The 12,870-nt window shown below is 40.2% G+C and overlaps 1 protein-coding gene across 1 annotated transcript in view; it reads left to right on the top strand.

Annotated features, from left to right (window-relative positions):
- Positions 1-5,488: 5,488 nt before the first annotated feature.
- The window catches only part of COL8A1 (collagen type VIII alpha 1 chain), a 169,514-nt gene continuing 162,132 nt past the window's right edge, over positions 5,489-12,870 (top strand). The window contains exon 1 of the mRNA XM_055567908.1: positions 5,489-5,633. The gene's annotated coding sequence lies outside the window, so the exon portion shown is untranslated. The remainder of the gene's footprint in view (positions 5,634-12,870) is intronic.

Raw genomic sequence — 12,870 nt, forward strand, 5'->3', positions numbered from 1 at the left:
TTGCCATTTCCTCTTCCAAGGGATAGTCCCAACCCAGGGATTGAACCCGAGTCTTCAGCGGCTGCTGCATTGGCAGGCAGATTCTTTACTACTGAGCCACCTAGGAAGCCCAAACCTGGGAGACTGCGTCCCAATCCTGAGACTTAGAGAGACAATGATTACATTTCAGAGCTAATTAAACCCCACCTTTGAGGATTCTGGATCTAGAATACAGACAATGTTTAATGTTGGGGTGTGATCCTCTTATAGCAAACACTGGACTAATGCATTATAAGCTTTACTCTTATGACTCAAGTTGAGCATGTGTATCATGGATCATCAGGTTGACTTCATGGGGATGTTGAATAAAAGGAGCATCTACTAACTAGTACAGAGCAGGCATCTGAAAAGTGGAAAGAGCTGGTTAAGCCTCCTTATTATACATACAGACACTGAATCCAAAAAGGATAAAACATCTGCCGCAAGTTTGTATGGGTAGTTAGTGGCCCAGCTGGGACTAAACCCCATATTTCCTGACCCTCAATCCAGTGCTCTTTATAAAGCCAGCGGGAGCTGTGAGGCAGTCATCTGTGGATCACCCAAGTCAGTCAGCTCTCTACCATCTGGGCCAACAGGAAAACAGTGACTCACAGAATCCAACGTTCCTCTGGAATGTAGGAGAGGTGTGCTTTTCTTCTGTGCTGTGAACCTTTTCAATTTTTGTAAATAAAACCCTACTTTAAAGGTCCTAGGAGAGCTGGCAATTGTAAGTGCCTTGCGGTCCAAGATCATATTTGGTGATACTTAACAGAAGCTTAGGCTAACTGACTGATGGGTCAGCTGATAGACAAAAAGCAAATTTCTGTACATTGAACTTCAGATGATTGTGCTTTTTGTTCAGACCCCAAGCCATGATCATTTGCATTTTGAAGCAATTGAGGAGTGGAAGGAAAAACTGAAGGTTGAAATTTGCTGAGGATAACACATAGGAAATAATTCAAAGTATTTTAACAAACATAAATGTGACAGCATAAGTTTTTTATACCAGGGTCCACTGTTTCCTCATCCAGAAACCCTTCAAAATTCAAGGATCTCTACATGAGACCTATTATCTCTGGACTGATACTTTTTTTCTTAAAAAAAAAAAAAAATATATATATATATATAATTGAAGTATAGTTGACTTACAATATTTCAGGTGCAAAATAAGGTGATTCAGTATATACATATAACATAATTATTTTTCAGATTATCTTCCATAGATTATAGATTATAAGATACTGACTATAGTTACCTATGCTACACAGTAAACCTTTGTTGCTTGTTGCATATCTATTTTTTTGAACTAGAAATCTAGCATTCTATTCATACTAAGTCAAACAAGTGGAATCAAAATGTCATAAAGTTTTTAGTTAGGCAAATGTTCCTAAGTTTTCTAAAATATATATATATTATACATACTATTTATAAACATGTAAACAAAAACTTTTCTACCATGTTTGATAAAGGCTTGAGTAAGAACATCAAAGAAAAAGAAAAGAGATGGAGAAATTGGAAAAGCTAAACTAAATGAAACGGGAGCACTGACTATGAAGTAGAAAAAGTGAAATAAACTAGATAAAAGTAAAAGATCATCTTTTTGATAACATTAAAGCTACAGCAGGTAAACTAAAGACCAGCCCCTTTGATACACAGAATAGGCACCAACCTTCACATTAACCTCATCTATCATCCTGGCCACACTCTGGGAAAATTCTGCCTTCCCATCTCCTAAGAATCACCCAGGACACTGTAGGGACACTCTAGGGTAGAACTACGGTCATTTTTCCACCTCACGCAGACCTCCAAGTCTGCAGGACACAGACAGTCAGTTTTCCCTAAGTGTGCTCATGGCCCTGGAGAGACTGGCAAGTATTTATATGCAAAGCTACTATAAACAGCCTATAAAAAGAAAAGCGAATTCTTAATAATATGCTATTTCCAGCATGCCATGCTATGGCTCAAAAGTCTCCAATGACTTCTCATTGCCTAGAGTTACAGTTCAGACTACTGAGGTGACATTGAAGGCCGTCCACAGGCTGACTCCATCTCTCCTTTCCTGTTTCTTAGCTTCATTGTTCTGCTACACAAACCCTTCCCTTAAGTCATGCCGGCCATTTACCATTCTCCACATATTCCTGTGACTCCCCCAGTTGTGTACATCTCCCCCCTTGTCCTAGAATTCATCACTCACCCGTTCCAATTCTACTTTCCACAGTCAACCCAAATGCCAACACCTCCCTGAAACCATTTTGCTACCCAACTAACAGGAATTTCATGGGTTTTTTTTCCCTTCCATGAGAGTAGATCTACATTCTTACTATTTTCCTCTGCTTTGAATACCCCACACTGTCTGTATCCATTCTTAATAGGTATTTATTAATTGATGAATTCTAAATTTTAAAAAAAAGTTTCCATTTTCAAAGCACTTTAAAATAAGATAATAATCTGTAGCTGTTATTACATTCACACAATGGAAACTTCAGAGCCATCTAGTATGTTGTCATTGGATTCCTTTCTTTCCACAAAAGACCAAACTAGGTCATTTCAAACCTCAGTCACCTTCAAGAGATTCTAGAAGGGCACTCGAAGAGTCAGCAAAGAGATCACATTCCTGGATTCCTGATTTGTTGTCCAGATCTGCTAGAGTTAGATTCAGGCAAGTGTGAACTGGAGAAATGAACTAACCGTTAGCACCATCCAAACAAAATGAAAGGAGCTCTTTTGTTACATAGCTGGATATTCAAGTTTGAAAGGAGGGAGTGATGGAGGAAAAAGGAAAAGAAAATACAGCTGTCAATTGCCTTCCCTTTGAATGTGCTTTTCTTGCCTTTTCTGTTTCTATTTTTCACAACTATGTGATGGATCTGGAATGTCTGAAGGCACTAAATCAGAATTGAAAAGGTGATTTGCTATAATCTGATAAGGATATCTACTAATACGTGTATCACCCAGAGGTGCCTCTAACTGGGTCCTAATTAGCTTTCCCAGAAAACATTTCTTCACCAAACTATAAAGTTCCAGAAGTGGTAGCTTTCCTGTGAAATCACATTTGATTTTAAGGGTCAACCCCAGAAGACTCAATGCAGTTTTATTTCTAGGTCCAGTAACAAAGCTGTTCATTTCATAGACTTCCTTCAGTGGATTTAGGCATATTCTCAGAGCACAAACATACTATTTGTGAAGGGGGTCTAGAGATGAAAAATTATAACTATTAAGACAAATAATCAATGTCATGAAACATCATGAGTAACATCTGAGTAACTGCTCTAACATCAAGTTTGTGTTTATAATAAAGAACTTAAATGTTTCACCTCATATATCATTAATTCTCCTCATATCCCAGGCACAGGGGGTTGTTGACTCCCAGATGTATCCGAATGAGAATAAGATTAGTTATGAAGAAAGCAATTGAGGCTTTGAAGTCTAGAGGCAGACAGATGGGATTATGAAAATGTGAAAGTTATGTTCAATGTAACCTTAACACATATGGCAACTGGTATTACTATTATCCAAATACCACTGTTGGATATTTTCTTAATGAATTTCTTTAAAATCCTTTTTTATATCTGTGGACCTTTTACAACCAATGGTTCTTAAAGGGAGGAGGAGATTTTTTTGTGCTCCTCCCCCCACAATTTGGGTAAGTGTAGGCACATTTTCAATTCTCATAACTCAAGAAGGAGGGTGCTACTGGCATCTGGTGGGTAGAGACCAGAGATACTGCTCAACATCCTATAATAGCCGGAAAAAGTTCTCACCAGAATTATCTGGACCAAGATGTCAACAGTACCCAGTTCAACATATTATGCTCTTGGTCATCATTTTTCCTTCTCTTGGAGTCTGATAACCTCTCCCCACTCCACACACAAAGACATCAGGACTAACCTGAGGCCAGCTCAGGCATTCTATATGGTGGCCCCTGGTGGCTCAGACGGCAAAGCGGGAGACCCGGGTTTGATTCCTGGGTCGGGAAGATCCCCTGGAGAAAGAAATGGCAATCCACTCCAGCACTCTTGCCTGGAAAATCCCATGAACGGAGGAGCCTGATAGGCTACAGTCCATGAGGTCACAAAGAGTCGGGCACGACTGAGTGACTTCACTCATGTGGAGGGTGCACATGCCCTGGCAGCTCACCGAATATGGCTCCCCTTCTCGTTAGCTTGAGCTAGTTGCTTAACCCTTTGAAATTCCTTTCTTTAAAAAAAAAAGAAACTACACAATATGAATCATATCTAACTCCATAAGGTTGTGGTGAAATGAATCAAGTTTCATATATGTATATATTACTATACATTTATATAGTTATATATCAATAGTGTCAGTAAAAGTTATTGCCCTTGTTCTTTTCAGGCCCATCCATCCATCTCCCTGCCCCTTTCTTTCCCCTTGTCTGTACCCCTCATCCTCAAGGCTCAGGTTCTCTCTTTTCAAATGCTTTAATTCCTGTGGTGGCAAAAATCAAACTTGGGCTAGGAAGTGAGTCACGGCTCAGCAGCTAAAGGAGTTTGTTTTTCTTTCTCTGAATGTATTTCTTAAGAATTTCGGCCTGATCCTTCAGCCTCTTGTTGGTTGAATCCTCTTAATGTTTAAGACACACAGAGAGCTATGGCACCAAGACGTTTTCCAATTGCTAGGAATGAGAGTTTTTAAAATACCGAAAATAACCAGAGGGCAGAGAGCCCTGCAATCCTGTTACATAAGCAGATGTTGGAGGACCGAGGCTGGTTTTGAGGTTCCTTTCTCCACAAGCCAATCTCCGCTGATCCTCTCCAACCTTTGCTGGATTTACCTTAATGCTGCAGCAGTCTCCAGAGGGGCCTCTGGACGCTGCGCGCTACCGGCAGCACCGGGAGAACTTGCAGGTCACAAAGCACAGTGTGGGGAGTGATGAGTGAAGGGCCGGCTTTCATCCGCGGGGGGTGGGAGACAAGGACGCAGGAGGGCGGCCTCATCGCAGCCGGCTGTGGACAGCCCTTCTCCGCGCCCACCCAGAGCTCGGGATGTGCTACTCCGACGGCCAGCTTCCCCTCCTTTCCCTTGCCTGTGAAATTTCAAATATTCCTGAACCGTTATTTAGGTTTTCGAATTCACAGAAAATACCTATTGTTATCTCCGTCACTCACAACTCGCTCCCCAACACCACTACCATCTAAAATGTCAAACAAAATGGCAAATAATCAAATTCCCCTTTCCCTCCGTATCTTGCTTGTTTAACTGTCTCAGTCTCCTATTCATTTTCTCCCCCAATCTCTTCCCTATTTGTGGACTACATCCCTTTATAAGTTTTCTCTCTTGTCTCTCTCTTTTTCTCTTCTTCTCCCTCCTCTCCCGTTTCCACTGCTTCCTCCGCTCCTTAACCCTCCTCCCTCCCCGCCCCTCCTCCCGCTCTCCGGCTCCTGGCTCTGCCCTCGCCGCCCCTCCCCAGAGAAGAGTGTCCAGCTTCCCGGGGCTGCCCGCCCGCCGCTGCTTCTCTGCCCACCTACCATGAGGAGCGGCTCCTCCCACCTGCCCATAAAAGCCAAGTGCATGTTACCAGCAGCGGATCAGAGCACTTTCCCGGTCCTCTCCTGTGGGAGCCCCCGAGCCTCTCTCCTGGATCTTACGTGCTCAAGGTAAGATAACCCTTCTGCAGGCATCTGACCTACTGGGGGTTGCTTCGGGGGAATCAGTTTCCCCTGGTCAACGTGCTTACTGTTTGGTTAGAGCTGATTCTTATGGATGCCAGATCGGCTGCTCCTTTAAACCAGCAACTGGTTTGAAAACAAACTTCTGTTTGAACGGTAAAATAAAAGTTCGTATGGGGCAGAAACAGCAGCATAAATATTGCAAAAACCTTTTCGCCTTTTAAATCACTTTTGCCCCCGGTTGCTGGCTGTTGCCGAGGTTAAAGTGTATCCGTTTGGGGTGTTTTCCTGACCGCTTTTCATTGTAAATATTTCACGTAACAGTGGGGGCAAGGATAACTTTGTCCCATTGTCAAAAATGTACTTTAAAAGAACACAATTAGTTTCCTAAAAATAGCACAAAGGTCTGCTAACAATTTTGCCATGTTTTCCAAACCCCCAAGACGGCTTCTGTGAGTCCTTTAAAAAATATCTTTCCAGGTTTAAATGCTTGGAAAAAATGATGCCAACGGGTACCATTTGCCCAGAGACCATAATCAGGTGGCTGGTAAGATAGGAAAGAACAAATCCAAATTGACAGGCTACAGCACAACGTGAGAACACAAAGTTGTCTTTTCAAGACGTCCTAAAATGAGAATTGTGCTGGAATACAAAAGTGTATAAAAGAACTTCATGAATTTCTATACACACACCTAAACATAAAGCATTTCAATGTGTTCCACAGTCAGAGAAAAATACAGGCCAGATTATCCAATACTTCTGTTTACACCCGAGGGTTGTAAAGAACGATCAGCTTGAAGGTTTTGGAAGTTTGATCCCTGCTTGTCACCTTATTTTCCCTTATCTAGTAAAAATTGATCTGATTGGCAGAGAGATAGTCTTTAAGCTACCCTCATTTTTTAAAGACTTCAGACTTTACATCCTGATCTCTGAGGTCTGAGAATGTGTGTCGTGCACCTGTGAAGGAAAAACGTCCGCTGCAGCTACTTCTGGAAAACCAGACACTTAGTCCATGAAGTTTGCAGTCAGAATCTGCGGGCTGTGTGGGATGAAACTCTCTCATGTGGGAGAAAAACCCTCTTCAAATATTTCCTCTGGGGAATTGCACAAGACAGCTGAGAGACGGCAAACCAAAGCTGGCAGTCAGGAAACCAAACCACTGTTTCAGCCCTCAAGGTTCTTAAAGTAAGAGAGGAAAAGTTTTCCTTTTTTTTTTTTTTTGGTTTGTTTATATTGTTTCACTTGAAAAAGGAAAAGTCGCCAAAGCTTTAAAAAATTCTTCACTATTAGAGAACATAGAATCATTAGAAGTTTAACTGAGGGTCTTCCAAACCTTTCCTCCTTATCGCTTGCATATCAAAAGAAATAATAAAGATATTTAAAATTTCTATTTGGCATGGAGAGGATTCAATGCTATTATTCAAATGAAAAAGTTATATGTAAAACTTTCTGTCATGTGAAATTTTGCTTCATTGGAAAAAATAATTACTAGGAGTGCGGTTTCCTTTAAGAAAATGATATAAAATTACTATTGGCCATGATAATATGTGACCTGAGCATATTAAAATACCTTTTATCTCAAGCCACAGTGCAGACTGCTTGCTTCATATTTGCTGTAAGTGGGTAATCAACCATGACAAGAGCACAGGTATGGGACCGGGCCAAACCAAGTGTGTGGTATGTCCAAGCTAATTCCTCTTTTATGTTAGTGCCGGATTCACGCCCATCATCACAAGGGTGAAAAGACACTGCTTCATTCACCAGATCCCCTTGAGGAAAGTTATCTTTTCTGGGAGGGAAAAAAAAAGTGCTGCCAGTGTAAAAGAGCTCCCTGTTATTCCTAAATGTGGGGATGAAAAGTGTTCCCCCAGGGTTTGCTTCTGCTTTTCCTGGCAGTTAATCTACTCTACCAGCTATGAACCATTTCATAGTAACTGCTTTCCCCATGTGCCATCACATTCAACACCCTAAATAACTAGATGAGATCATCCTAGACTGCTCATGACCTCACTTTCCCAGGGGTCTTTACCAGACACTAAAAATGATACTTTCTCCATAGTTTCCTCCTTAAGTTTATAGAAAAATCAGTAGTGGGGATTCATGGAGTCCCCCCAGTGTCTCCCCCCTTGCACAGGATATAGAGGCATGAGTCTTGTCTATGCCATTGTATAGCTGCCCCTGGATTGGGTTGGTTCATGGCCATACCTACCCCATACCACTCCAGCAAGATTTGAATGGCTCCTTTAATGTTTCTTATAAAAGAAAAATGACTGCATGTTTCACTAGAGACACACGGGAAGGGTGCCTGTTACATCTAGGGATCACACATTTTAGATCTTCTGCTATTCCCAAAATTATAAAACAATATTCTTCCCATGATCAGACAGTATATCCTACCTTAATTCCATTTGTGAAACAAAAATCAAGGAATGAAATGAACAGACTTGAGAGGGAAGCTGGGCAGAACTGCTCCTAGAAAGTGCCCTAGAAGAGAAAGATCAGAATCTCTGTAACAAATGCAACTTCTTTTTATTCTTTTTTATGTGGAATATGAGGAACAAAATCCATATCTGCTGCTGTTGTTTTTTAAATCAATGAGAGTGTTTCTGATAATTTAAGATTCATCTCTATTACACCCTTCTGTAACAGAAAGAACGGCCCTTCTAGAGACCAAAATGATTTCAGGTTTGTCCCACATTAAAACCCATAGATATTTGCCAGTTATAATTTTATAATAAAAGCTACATTCTGAATATAAAAAGCCTCAGAATACATTTTTAACTAATGGGTAGTTCATGTCAACAAATCCACCTCTAACTCTCTCAAAGGGTCCAATGTTCAGTAACTATTTGAAAGTTAGAAGTTAGAGGCAGCTGTCTACTCCTCCCTATCCATGGTCTTCAACTGTGATATGGCAACCTGCAGCGTGATTGAGATGCAGCGGTATTTGCCAATCTCTGGTCCTCCAAGTAACCCTCTGGAAATTAGGTCTTTCTTCAGGCCTCAGCTTCCTTCTCTTCCACCAAGCCCCCGTGAACATCCATATGCATAACTCAAGGAAAGTATAGATCTCGAGACTAGAGTGCCGTCTTCTGAGAGTTTCATTGTTCTAGCTACTGAGTGAAATGAAAATAAAGATACAGAGAGAAGAATGAGTGTCCTGTGGAATTTAGAGAATCACTTTAGCATTGTGTAAAAAAGAACCCCTTACTACCCAAAGCATCTAAAAATTTAAATTAAGAAATAAAAGGCCAGCTTACAGGTTGTTTCAAAATGCTAAGGATATAATGAAAAAGATCTTCCAATGACCTGACAGTCATTAACATCAGTTTATACCCCCAAGTACTAATTTAGAGCTCTGCTAAACTTCCCCTTTGCAGAGACCCAAGAGGTGAAGACTGGGAAAGACTAGTAACCACATTTCAGCACCAACAGAGAAGCCACTAATTAAACATTCCACTATTGACTTGGGAACTACATTTGCTGTTTGAGGAAGGAGGTTCTTATAGTCTATCTTCAAGCAAATAGATTTGCAACAAGAGGGCTAAAGGGAGTCACACACGGTCGGAATGTCTATAATCTGGGGGCCCTGTGAAAGCAAATCCACAAAGCTGTTGAAGTTTTGGCAAAACTAATACAGTTATGTAAAGTCTAAAAATAAAATAAAATTAAAAAAAAAAAAAAAGAACTATATTGGGAAAAAAAAAAAAAAAGAAATTGCAAGGAATCAAACTGAAGTGACTGAAACAAAAATGTTCCCAAAAACTGATCATAGAGTAATCTGCTAAAATAATAATAAATTCCCACTTCTTAGTGTAACATAACAGCAAAAGCTATTATGGACACCTATAACTGATTATGTAAAATATTAAAACATATTGATGGTCTACCTTCAATCTCCTCTGTTAATTTTGGGCTCACTTCTACTGTCCTTCCTGGAAAATGAAAGCTGTCCTCTCCTTCAGTACAGGATTTACAGATGCAGTCATGCCTCTCTGTGCTACCTCCTTTTTTTTTTCTTTCAGTGAAAGAAATCTCTTTTCAATCCTTATAGATCTTATAGTTTCTGGAGTACCACCCATAGCTGTGGCATTTCTCATTATCAAAAGGCTCATACTTCTCTTAAACAGGTGATGTAGATTTTCACTCCAACAAATAATAAACCTTTACATTTTTCTAAATCTTAATTCATATACCTAGAAGATAGGTAATTTAAACTTGCTACATGCCTCCAAACTGAAATGAAGTGTCTAAGCAGTTTTATTTATCTAGGCTCTAGTCTAACTTCTTGGGGTTTAAACTTTTATTTAGGGAATCACACAGTACAAAGGCTGAAAGAATCCTTGGAGCTAATTTTAACAAAGTTAATTTTACAGATGAGAAAAGTCAGAGAGGCTGATGTTTCCTAAGATCACCCAGACATGAGTAGGAGAAGCAGGACTCGAGTTCATATAACCGAACTCTCTGTTCAGGGCTCTATTTTGAATAATTATCATGTGTCTTCCCCATACAGCGTGTATCTAAAATGTCTCTGACTATGATGAGAATTCTGTTGAAACATAAAATATAGAGTTCTTAAAAACCGTAACTGGTAGAGGTTTGGGGCTTCTGCTGTACCTCTCCTACGAACGTTCAGAAACACTGGTACAATCCCTTATGAAGAGTGAAGTCACTGGTTGTCTCCATCACTGGCACCTTGTGTGTGTTTATCCTCATTCCAGGGTCTTATATGTAATAGCTGCTTGGTAAACCTGTGTTGAGAGAGTGAGTGACTGATAAAAAAAAAAAATGGCTAAGTATAAAATATCCATATTTCTTAACTCCTTCCATAAAAATCCTTACAAATCTATAGGTACTTATAGAGACTCAGATCTCAAGTATATGAAATTTAAGATTCCCTGGTGCTTTAAGTAATGCAGGAGAGTTCATTTAGCCTTATCAATGGCTGAGACATTTCCCTGCCTACAGAGATTTCATTAATCCTTACATTTGCCTGAGTTCTAGGAATAATGCTATTTTTTGCAGCAGGCTTAAGATTGAGTTCCAATTTTTCCATGACAGAACAAATGTATTATTATATATGTGATGATTTACAGCATAACCTTCCTCTTCTGGCATCACATTGACAGTGTGTTATCAATATACCTGGAATCTCCTCAGGTCTTTAATGAAAGAAATGACAAAATATGCATAATGGACCATTTAGGAACATACTGGTTAAGGAGTGTAGGCGTGAGAAGTGTTATGACACCAGAGAGGGATTATCAAGAGGTCAAGAGTATAGACAGAAGATAGTGCAGTTAAGAGGATCCATTCCTCTAAAACAGAAGAGGGAGAAACTCCGGAGAAGAGATTTTTTTTAACATGATTGTCATAGCTAAGACCCACTCAAATGTTTGGGAAGTAAAACCTTATTTGGGTCAGACTTCTTTCTGTATAGTACAATATTAGGAATGGCTCACATGGGGAAAAGCTTTATAAATTTTACATCTATTAAAACTCTTCTTAACCCTTAACTGGACTTCCACTGAGAAAAGAACCTCACGACCTCATTTTAAACTTGACTCTGACCCAGAGTACTAACTCCATGGATATCATGTCATCAAAATGTTCTCTGCTAAGATAAAAATACAACTTTTCGTAATACATAAAGTTACCCCAATGTGGAAAGTGATAAAGGTATAAAAGAATATTCTTGTATCTTTTCTAGAAAGAACTTACTGAGAAAGAGAAAGATGTTACCTCAGATGCTTCTTCACTTTCCTCTAAAGCATGCCTGACAATTGTTTGCAAAACTTTGAAATAGTCATTGTGTTTCTGAAATTGGTTTATTGTATGTTAAAATTTACATGGTCCGTGACTAAGCTTCATTGTGAAAACATACTTTTAAGTAAGTCTTTCTTGAAGACTGTCTTTCTTAAGCTCTCTTGATGTGTTTACATCTCAGGATATTTAAGCATTGGCATCATTTGATGTGCTGAGATTAAAGACAATTAGTCACTTCATGCACTACTTTTCCAACTAACTGAATAGGCCTGGGTGTGGATGTCAGCTGTTGGCTTCTCCAGGAAATAAAATGTATCAGCCTGTTGGGGAGCTTTTCTAGTCCTCTCTGTTAGCTAGATAAAACAGCTGTTTTGCTGAAATTCTGGGCCACCATTAAGGTTTCATCTATTAGGGAACTATGGCCGTTTAGAAAGACATTTGGCCACCCAGCAGTGGCGTGGCTAAGCCACGGCTGCCCTCAGTTCAACAGCAGGACAGCAGACCTTCCGAGCTGGTTGAAGAGTGTTGTCCTGGGGCAGCTGGGAGATACTTTGTGAGCTCTTATCCCATTCAGTATGTTTCCTCTATCATACCGCGTAAATGCTAAAGATAAATCTAAACTTGGTTCATAAATTCAAAGCAATGACTGTACATTATTATATTTCTTTGGAGATCTGTACTTAACAATTTCTCCATCCAGAGGTCATAGTGTTCATCCGTGCTATAAAGCCAAACAAGTAGCCTCTTGTTAAAGGGCACGTACAAGACAAGCCTGAGGAATACAGGAAGGGAGACGCTAGGTGGAGCTAAGAATTTGAGGCTTAGGTGACCAAGACTGTTGAGGTAGAAAGAATGAAGGAAGATAAAGGATTTGCAGCAAAAATAGGCTATTGGATCTACAGTCCCTAACTTCAAGTCCAGTTCCCTTCTAGCTCCCAGCTGACTCTAGTCCCCTGCTCTCCCCATGACTGGGGAGGGAGGTTATTGACCAGTAGAGGGAGCTGGGGGGTTGAGTGTCTAAGAACAGAAAACTGATTTGTTCCCAGAGGGAGCCTTCAGATTTTCATTTTTCTGATAAAAGACAGAACAAGATGTCCTCTACAACCAGTGGCTAAAATGTAGCACAGGAGTATACCACATTGCTGATTTTCCTTTAAAAAAAAAATCCCAATTTAAGCCTCTACAAATAAATCACCTGCATTTCAGCAATGCCAGAAATGTCCAGGCATGTAGGAGTTTATTTGAAAGAAAACCATGGCAATCTTAGAAAATGTTCTTGCCGAGGCCACCACCAGCCAAGATTTAAATGTTCAGGACTAAACGCTCAATTCAGCAATAAATAAACCACATCAGCTGGGGGTCAGCAGGAGACAAGCACAGAGTCAAGGGCCGAGAAAACCTCCTGGGTTCCAAAGGGAAGCCCTAGCGTCCTGCCAGGATCAACCCTTGGTCCCCAGGA

Source organism: Bubalus kerabau, chromosome 2 (assembly GCF_029407905.1).
Source record: "Bubalus kerabau isolate K-KA32 ecotype Philippines breed swamp buffalo chromosome 2, PCC_UOA_SB_1v2, whole genome shotgun sequence".
Lineage (NCBI taxonomy): Eukaryota > Metazoa > Chordata > Mammalia > Artiodactyla > Bovidae > Bubalus > Bubalus kerabau.